Source organism: Lolium rigidum, chromosome 1, assembly GCF_022539505.1.
Source record: "Lolium rigidum isolate FL_2022 chromosome 1, APGP_CSIRO_Lrig_0.1, whole genome shotgun sequence".
Taxonomy (NCBI): domain Eukaryota; kingdom Viridiplantae; phylum Streptophyta; class Magnoliopsida; order Poales; family Poaceae; genus Lolium; species Lolium rigidum.
In genome coordinates this window covers 191,553,978-191,564,388 of record NC_061508.1, presented here as the reverse complement: position 1 = coordinate 191,564,388, position 10,411 = coordinate 191,553,978, and the positions used below count along the sequence as shown (strand labels likewise).

Here is a 10,411-nt window from a genome sequence, read left to right as displayed (position 1 = left end):
CTTGGTTCTTGTTGCCCATCATATTTGGCAGCGTCAGTAGGAGTAGGTTTGAACCTTTTGGGCGGCATTGTCTCGCGGATCTTGTAACTTAAACAATCGGCTCCCCTCATCTCGCCGTCGTACTCCTGGCTTTCTTCAGAATCATCACTGTCGTATTCTTCCCTTGCCGCTCGCCGTCGCCTAGCTCTGTGGATCCTACTTTGAGTAATTTCATCTCGAGCGTCCCTCAAACGGTGCCTTGAACTGCTGGCTTGGAGCGCAAATTTTTCCTTCCGTGGAACTAGTTTATTTCCAAGAATTGCGAGGCTTTCCAAGGCGCCCCGATGAGCTTGGGCCATGGGGCCTTCGGGTGCTGGTTGCTGGTTAATTAAATATGCCGCGAGGTTCGCGGTTGCTCGTTCGACGGTTTTTGGCCTCACCATACCCGTAGTGTCCGTGGTCATGAAGGACTTGGATAAGTTTGACGTTATTTCTCTTGCATCATTTTCTGAGAGCCTGGACAACCTCGAACGATGCCTCCCTACGCCATGACTGCTTCGAGAGGCGCTTCCGTGTGAGGCCCTGCGGCGCTCACTAGACTGATCTGCTGCGAGTATGCGACGATTGAGAGTGGCTTGCTCATTCGATAGTCGTTCCCGATTCTTCTCCAAGATCCTTCGGTACGCATTGAGATTGCCAACCGAAGTTCCAGCGGGAAGTGGCGTGTTGTTGGTTATGGCATCCCGAGCCGCTGCCCACTCTTCCTCCGCGATGGTGTAATCGCTATCGTCGTTGCTGGTGCTATTTTCAGAGTTACGCCGTATGCCGGAGCGGGGGGTGCGATCTCCTTCTTCTCCTCCGTTCCCCGCGTTTCCTGCGTTGAGGGTAGCATAAACTTGGTGACGCGTTGTTGATACGTCTCAAACGTATCTATAATTTCTTATGTTCCATGCTACTTTTATCATGATACTCACATGTTTTATACACACTTTATGTCATTATTATGCATTTTCCGGCACTAACCTATTGACGAGATGCCGAAGAGCCGCTTCGTTGTTTTCTGCTGTTTTTGGTTTCGAAATCCTACAAAGGAAATATTCTCGGAATTGGACGAAATCAACGCCTGGGGTCTTATTTTTCCACGAAGCTTCCAGAAGACCGAAAGGGAAACGAAGTGGGGCGACGAGGCCCCGTACCCATAGGCCGGCGCGGCCAGGGAGGGGCCCGCGCCGCCCTATGGTGTGGGCCCCTCGTCAGCCCTCCGACTCCGCCTTCCGCCTACTTAAAGTCTTCGTCGCGAAAACCCTAGTACCGAGAGCCACGATACGGAAAACCTTCCAGAGACGCCGCCGCCGCCAATCCCATCTCGGGGGATTCAGGACAACGCCTCCGGCACCCTGCCGGAGAGGGGAATCATCTCCCGGATGACTCTTCATCACCATGATCGCCTCCGTATTGATGTGTTAGTAGTTCACCCCTGGACTATGGGTCCATAGCAGTAGCTAGATGGTTGTCTTCTCCTCATTGTGCTATCATGTTAGATCTTGTGAGCTGCCTATCATGATCAAGATCATCTATTTGTAATGCTACATGTTGTGTTTATTGGGATCCGATGAATATGGAATACTATGTCAAGTTGATTATCAATCTATCATATATGTGTTGTTTATGTTCTTGCATGCTCTCCGTTGCTAGTAGAGGCTCGGCCAAGTTGATACTTGTAACTCCAAGAGGGAGTATTTATGCTCGATAGTGGGTTCATGCCTCCATTGAATCTCGGGACATGTGACGGAAAGTTCTAAGGTTGTGGATGTGCCTGTTGCCACTAGGGATAAAACATCAATGCTTTGTCTAAGGATATTTGTGTTGATTACATTACGCACCATACTTAATGCAATTGTCTCGTTGTTTGCAACTTAATACCGGAAGGGGTTCGGATGATAACCTCGAAGGTGGACTTTTTAGGCATAGATGCATGCCGGATAGCGGTCTATGTACTTTGTCGTAATGCCCCGATTAAATCTCATAGTAGTCATCGTGATATATGTATGTGCATTGTTATGCCTTCTTTATTTGTCAATTGCCCAACTGTAATTTGTTCACCCAACATGCCATTTATCTTATCGGAGAGACACCACTAGTGAACTGTGGACCCCGGTCCACTCTTTACATCTGAAATACAATCTACTGCAATAATTGTTCTTTACTGTTCTTCGCAAACAAACATCATCTTCCACACTATACATTTAATCCTTTTTTTCAGCAAGCCGGTGAGATTGACAACCTCACTGTTACGTTGGGGCAAAGTACTTTGATTGTGTTGTGCAGGTTCCACGTTGGGGCCGGAATCGCTGGTGTTGCGCCGCACTACACTCCGTCACCAACGACCTTCACGTGATCCTTGACTCCTACTGGTTCGATAACCTTGGTTTCTTACTGAGGGAAAACTTGCTGCTGTACGCATCACACCTTCCTCTTGGGGTTCCCAACGGACGTGTGCTTCACGCGTATCAGTTGTCCTCCAGGTAGTCATCCTGACAGCGCTGTCGATACTTTCCTCTCCCGACGAATATCTGGCGCTGCAGATGAACGGTGTATCGCTTGACCCAAATCCATGCCTGGTGTCGCAGTTCAAGCAGTAATACGAGGTCATATCGGATGACATGGAGTCATCGGATCCAACCGACATCGAGGATACCGACCGGGGGGTCGATGGTGGAGATGAATTCGTCGAGTTCGTTAAACCAGCCGACAGATCAATTGATGATGACATGGTCGATCTAGCAGCCGATGGTGATGGTTTCCTTGCTGATCCGGGGACAAACAGCTCGACCAACCGAAGGATCCCTTCCGCGTTAACGTTGCAATGGACACTCCCGAACGTCATGCCCAACCTTCCTTGCAGATCCGAAAAAGTCGAACGGGACGAGTCGCTGTGCGGGGTGAACTCGACGGAGCCGAATCGAATCGAACTCCCTGAGTTTGGTGATGAAGGTGCCGGTGGTGATGCCGGCGGTGTCGTTGAAGCTGCCGATGACATGGCAGAATTTGCCGATGACGGATCTTGTGCCAACAGGTTTCCCACAGACGGCGCCAATTGTCGAGGGTACTCCTCGGCAATGCCCTCCGTAAGGGGTTTAGGGTAGATGGAATCATGTAGGCTGACACGAGACATCGGTTATCAAACAAGCGGGGAGAGCTATTTACCCAGGTTCGGGGCCCTCGATGAGGTAAAAACCCTTACGTCGTGCCTGTCTGATCTTGATTATGAAAATATCGGGTTACAATGGGGTGCCGAAGGTTTCGGCTATGATCTCGTCGAGAGACTAAGTTATATAGAGACCTAGCTCTAGACTTGCGGTGGCTATGATTACTAAGATTGCGTGTGTCCTCGGCAGCCTCTCTCCCGACCCTTATATTGGGGGCCAGGTCTCAAGAGATCTGTCCGGGTACGACTAGGTTACAGAGAGTCCTAGTTTTAAACTTTCCTTGTATTCTTCGTCTCCTTGCCTTGTTCTTCAAGAACTTTTCTTTGGAACCGACGTGGTGGCCCACCTGGCCATCGGGTGTTTTCATGGGCCCCAGGTTGGGCCGCAAGAGGTAGTGCAACATTAGTTACCCGAAGGGTAATGCCCACATCAACGGTGCTTCGTCTTCTACCGCCGGTTTGTTCATTGTCGTTCACGACATCTCCTCGGGAACGGAGATGGACATCGACTTCTGCGACTCACTTATCCGCGAGTGCGACGAGGAGGAATCAGAGGACGATGAATTCTAGGTTGAACATCAAGTGTTGACGATGGAATGTCGGGTGTCGAGAGTCAAGTAATCTAGTGCCGTGTGTCATGTTCCGAGTTGTCGTTGTTTGATATCTATCAAAGTTTGAACTTATTTGAAATGTGCCAAAATTTGAATTTGTATTTAAAATCTTGTAGCACAGGTGATGTAAAATCTGAGTTTTCAAAAAAAAATCAGATACGGAGTAATATAAAAACTGAAAAACCAAGTTATCTATAATTGCTTAGGTGGTGTATATTATTCATCATTTCTTGGAGAGATGGTGTAAAGGGACGGATCGGGCGCCGCGAGAGCGCTAGCTTGGGCGGTGCACGGAGCGGAACGGCGCATCTTTTTCGTTGTCGCCGGCGTCACTCTCTTGACCGACTCAGTCACCACACCACCGCTGCCATTACGCCGCACAGGCACACACAACAAGGCAGCAGCAGAACGTTCCCCTGCATTGACAATCTCCTACCCTGCCGTGCCGAGATACCCCTATATCTCCCGGCCGAGGTGCTTTATCGATCTGTGTCACCCCGTGCTTTCTCTCAATACTAAGTTTTCCAATATACAGGAGTACCTTGTCTAGCTCTAGCTAGGATGGGAGGTCAGGCGACTGGCGTGCAGCCGCTGGTGGCGGCGACGGCGGAAGGTGACCAGCAGACGCGGGTGTTCGATCTCCCGGAGGCGTGCGTGGCGCACGTGCTCGCGCTCACCTCCCCGAGGGACGCGTGCCGCGCCGCCGCCGTGTCGCCGTGCTTCCGCGACGCCGCCGGGTCCGACACCGTCTGGTCACGCTTCCTCCCGCCGGACTACCCCGCCATCCTCCAGCTGCACCAGGCGCCCGCGTCGCGCCTCCTCCTCTCGCGCAACGGCGCCAAGGCGTCCTCGGTGCCGGTGGCGTCGTCGCCGCCGGCGACGAAGAAGGAGGCCTACCTCGGGCTCACGGACGTGGCCGTGCTGGTGGACGACGGCGGCATGGCGGTGTGGCTGGCCCGGGGCAGCGGCGCCAAGTGCGTGGCGCTGTCGGCGAGGAGGCTCAGCCTGCCGTGGGAGGACGGCGAGTTCAGCTGGAGGTGGATGCCACACCATCTCTCCAGGTACACACTGCACACATCCATCGATCTAACGCGCGCATTGATCTCTCTCTTCAATTCTTCTCCATCCCTCTCACAATCAACCAACTTGCAAAGTCCATTGCCATCTTTAATTGATTGATTTAAGTCAACCAACTTGCCAATTTGTTCCGTTGCACTGGTTATTTGATCGATCGATCGACATGATGACGATTTGAATGAGCGGAATCAATATAGAAACGCAAATGGGGTTGGTTGGTGTCGACAACTGCTTCCATTACCCACATAAAGAGTCTTTTGCATCGTGCTGGGCATGCATACGCAGTGATCATCTCAACAGTTCTTTCTTGGTTTTTTCTACAAAAAAGCAATTCTTTCTTAATTTTGCATTATTATGGTCTTACGGAAGAACAAACATGGAAAATAAGTAGCCAAACAGAAAGATGCATGGTGCACACTTTCTTCTAGAACACACCAATTAGTCTGCCATATACATGGTGGATCTTCCTTTGTGTCAATTTCATTTCTTTGGCACCACCACCACCACCACAGAGCTAAGTCCAACAGTTAGACTTCTCGCACAGATTCGCATCGTCCACAAACGGTTACATCTGCTTCTCATATACTGTAGTGCTAGACTCAACTTCTTCCATTTGGTAATCGCATGCATGCAAACCAACTTGCAATTAAGCACTTCTCGATGAAATTTGACTGAAATCGCGCCGACGGATAGTGTAAAAGTTGAGCCCTTAAAATGTGTATAAGGGGCACCAAAAAGTTGTTTTTAGGTTTGCAAAATTGTGTGGTAGAACAGAAACCGGATTTTGCGAGAGCCACATGGAATCGACGGCCGGAGGCGAGGTACGGACAACCGCACGTTTTGGGGGGTCTGTCAGAGTTGCTCTATGCAAGTCCGTTGCACCGAAGTCAACCGTACGGCACCGCCAAGTTCAAATTAGGAAAATCTGCACCCCACACGTTACACGTACGCCACACGCGGTGCGGTCGGCTGAGAGCCACGCGGCTCCTCCAATAATTTCCCCATCACCCCATCGTCAGTTGATCCTTCCTCAACTTGCGCATTTCGCCATCGATCGATTCATGGACCATATGTATTTTGCATCTGTGCGACCGAATCCGCGCGCATCATGCAGGCAGGCCACTAAACAAACAATACAAGTTCCGCAGAAAAACAAAACGAGTGTCCTCGTTGGTTGTGTGAATCTGGTGATGATCGATGTAATAAATATATATAAGATTACGATAATTAGATGATGGATCTTCTCCGTTGTTCTGAACTTCTGGTAGTATTGGGCATTGGCTAGTACCACTATTGATTGGAGTAGCTATGCTTGTTTTTAATCTAGCTCGCTTTGTCCGTTTCTTTGCAAGTGTTACGTGTTCTCCGATACAAGTGCAGACGTGCAGTCGTCTTTTGAATCTTTGACTGGCTGTATAAAACATGGCTGCTACGTATGCAGGATGGTAGAGTAGATACGTTTTTTCCTTAGCACTTGACAGCGTCAAGAGAAGACTAGATATAAGTTTTACTATGCAGTGCTTCTCGTTGTCATTCTTCAGAATTAGACAGTTATATATTGCTAGAGGAAGAGATGTGGTGTAATAAAGAATGTAGTTTTTCTTATTTTTAAAGAGGCCATCTCTTAGCACGGGAAGAGAGAGGAGGTGCCCCAAAAAAACTAGTCTAGAGTTTCTTCCCTCTCACAGGTGGTGTGGCTGACCACAGGCTCTCACCGGCTAGAGGTTTTCGTTCCTTTTTAGTTATTTGCAGTGTCTTCTTTAGAAGGGTGAGACAATGGCTACATCCTAAAGTTAAAATAAAGTCTTTTTTGCTATATCTGATGATGATCGATGTAAAGATAATAATTAGATAATGGATCTTCTACGTTGTCCCGATATTGACTACCACGCTATTGACTGGAGTAGCTATACATGCTTCTTATAGAGAATAATCTAGCTCGCTTTGTCCGTTTGTTTGCAAGTGCTACTTGTTCTCCAATATAAGTGCAAGTCATCTTTCGAATCTTTGACTTGATGTATAAAACATGGATGGTAGAGTAGATATATTTTATCTTAGCACTTGACATCGTCAAGAGGAGACTAGATATAAGTTTTACTATGCATTGCTTCTTGTTGTCATTCTTTACAATTAGAGAGTTATATATTGCTAAAGGAAGAGATGTGGTATAACAAAGAAAATAGTTTTTCTTAATTTTAAAGAGGTAATCTCTTGGCTAAGAGAAAGAAACTTTCTACTTCTTCATTTTCTCTTATCTAGCTAAGAAAAAACCTAACTCTCTAACGAAAAGCTGACGTCGTCTTGTTGTGCATGCGGTGAATTGGTCAACGGCAATTGTTTTGACAATGTTTATTTTTTTAATCTTCATCGCTTTCTCCGTTTGTTAAAAGTATTACATGTTCCCCCATACAAGTGCAGTCATCTTTTGAATCTTTGACTGCTTGTATAAAACTTGGCTGATAGGTATGCACACGATGGTAGACTAGATATATTTTTATCTTAATTATCTTAACATTTCACATCATCAAGAGACGACTAGATATAAGTTTTACTATGCGTTGTCTCTTGTTGTCATTTATTATTTATTACAATTAGGAAATGATTACAATGCTAAAGGAAGGAGATATGGTATAATAAACGAAAAGGAGTTTTTCTTATTTTTAAAGAGGTCATTTGTTAGCACGGGAAGAGAGAGTGCCCAAAAAACCAATCTAGAGTTCCGTCCCTCTCACGGGCAACGCCGCTGGTCCGTCGCGGTCCGGCTGGTCCATCGCGGCCCGACGACCTTGGGGCCTAGGAGGTGTGTGTCGGACCATGGGCTCTCACCGACGGAAGGTTTATGTTCTTGTTTAGGGTATTTGCAATGTCCTTTTCAGGATGGTGAGACAACAGCTATATTCCAAGGTCCTCCTCGCCCTATCCATGTTTCAGCGGCGTGCCTAGCGCCGGCGTGGGCGTGTGGAGTTGTCTTCCTGGCGGATCACCTAGGATCCGGTTGGTATTCGTGTTAGTTTTTGCGGTTACAAGTGTGGCCCTTCTGATTTATGGTTCTCGTCTTTGACGATGATTGTTGCTCTGCTGCGTTGGTCTTTTCAAACCTTAGCACTACGACTCCTCGTTTGTCTACTTCAATAAGATCTACTATGATAAGCTTTGTCCGTTTCACATGAGGGGGGTGATGGCACGCCTTCCTAGTGATTTTAGTATTGCTAGGTGGTCAAAAGATCTATTTGTAATGTTTATTAATAGTTTGATGGATATTTCGTAAAAGAAATAAAAAGATAAAGAGATTATCTGTTAGCTAAGAGAAAGCAACTTTTTTCTTCTTAATTTTCTCTTCTTTAGTTAATAGAAAAAATCCAACTTTAAGGAGAGGCTGACTCGTCCGTGCATGCCCTGAATGTGTCATCGATAATTGTTTTCAGAGTGTTTCATATTTTGATCTTAATCTGCTGTGTAAATTATTTGAGACTGTTCTGTGTTGCCCCAATCCCAGGTTCGCAGACGTGGTCCAGCTGGTGTCCTGCACGTGCCTGGACATCTACGGCCGGCTCCCCACCGCTGCGCTGACGCCGGGCACCGCATACGCCGCGTACCTCGTCTTCAACACTGCAGACGGGCACCGCGGCCTCAGCTTCCCAGACCAGGAGACCACGGTGAGCGTCGGCGGCCGCGCGGTGTCGCGCCACACCGTGTGCCTCCGCCCCGATGACGACGAGGCGCGCAGGTTCATCGGTGCTGACGGTGCAAACAACGTCGGCGTGCGGGGGCCGACGCTGCGGCGCGACGGATGGTGGGAGGTGGAGATGGGGCGGCTACGCACTGGCGACGAGGCCGTGGACGGGGAGGAGGTGGCGGTGAGCTTCGAGGTGCTCGGGTGGCACCCCAAACGCGGGCTCATCGTGGAAGGCGTCGAGTTCAGGCCCCTGTGATCCATTCCGGCTAGAGAACCTAGCCAACTTAATGCGGACGTGTACATATCGGACTGTCGGAGTGTCGGTTCATCTCGTCAATGAGCTACATAGCTCGCGGTCCGTGCAGTTTGGGAATAGCACTATCAATCAATTTGGTAAATTTTGGACAATCTTGTTCATCCCTAGATTTTCCTCCGTCTTGTGCACGTACCAGAACATGTATGTCTCGTCGATGAGTATTAACAATCAAAATGTCACCAATGCGAAAAAAATTAAGGTTCTTTCTCCCGGGCCAAGACACCACGGGGACGTCCCTCGGTCGACGTGCCACAACGGCACGTGCCTCGCTGCTTACAGCGGGCCTGTTCATCGACTCACAAAGCCTCGTTGGCGATGGTGCTTTTTTGGATCTTGCAACGATGGAGGCTCGGCGTCTCTTCTTGCGTTCGTCTCGGCGGCGTTGGAATTGGACGGCGGCCTCCGGCTACGGTGGTTGCAGGAAATCGTAGGGATCGTTTTGTATTTCTCGATTTTTTAGGATTTTATCTGCAAATTCAGGATAATCATTTTATCCCGGTTTGTCTTTTAGTTTCCACATGTGTTGCTTCATGTAACTTGGTGTTCGATTAATGAAATATGTGGTTGCTCTCAAAAAAAACGTGGCCTAATAAAGACATTGTTTTCTTTCCCTTTTTCCCATTGAGTTTAGAAGTCAGTTTGGTATCCATCATTTGGGCCTGAAATTCTGGAATTCATTTTGGAATTTTATAGGTGGGCTGTTTGGTTGCCACAGAATTAGGCTGTCATTTTATTTAGGAAATCCAGCAAAATGACCTCATGGGTAAACACAACTCCGAGCTGAGATCTGTCATTTGCGTTTCTCTATGGAAGCCATTTACAAATTCAATATTGAATTCTACTGTCATTTGCAATTCCTGTGGCAACCAAACAAGTGTCATTTTCTAGAATTACAATGTAAATAAAATGAATACATGTATTCATTTCAAAATGGTACAAACGAAATGAAAACCAGGCTTCCAAACGACCTCTACATTTCAAAATCTGAACAAAATTCAAAATCGAACAAATTAAAAACCGAGCAATTTAAAAATAAATAATTTTAAATCGAAAGAATTCCTATTTGCATAAATTTTAAATTTGCACACATTTATAATATGAACATTTTTTAAAATCATAAAAAATATCTGAAAATTTTCAAAATCAGAAAATCGAACACAGAAAAAACCAAAAGTAACCAACAAAAACAGAAAAACCCCGAGAAAACCGGAAAACAAAGGGAAAACCGTACATCCTAGGCGCTAATGGGCCGGCCCACCCCGTCCGTCGCTTGAGGCGGGAGCAAATCACGCCCGCAATGAGCAGCGAGTAGGGACTGCCCCTGAAACGCTCGATCTAATTAACCCCAATAAACTCCCCCTCTCTCTTCGGCCCAGCAGTTCTTGCGCGGCCCAGTCACAAACAACAGCCCGCAACGTGCGGAAAAAGGCCGGCGCAAAACCGACATAGCGAAACTGGTAGGGCCAGACGAACGGAGAGATAACCAAACTGAACTAAAACCCTAGCCTCCTCCAAATCGCTCATCCGCCAACCGCCGCCTCTGG

At 47.7% G+C, this 10,411-nt stretch overlaps 1 pseudogene; it reads left to right on the top strand.

Moving 5' to 3' along the window:
• Positions 1-4,359: 4,359 nt before the first annotated feature.
• Positions 4,360-9,011, top strand: LOC124682891 (annotated as a pseudogene).
• The last annotated feature ends 1,400 nt before the right edge of the window (positions 9,012-10,411 follow it).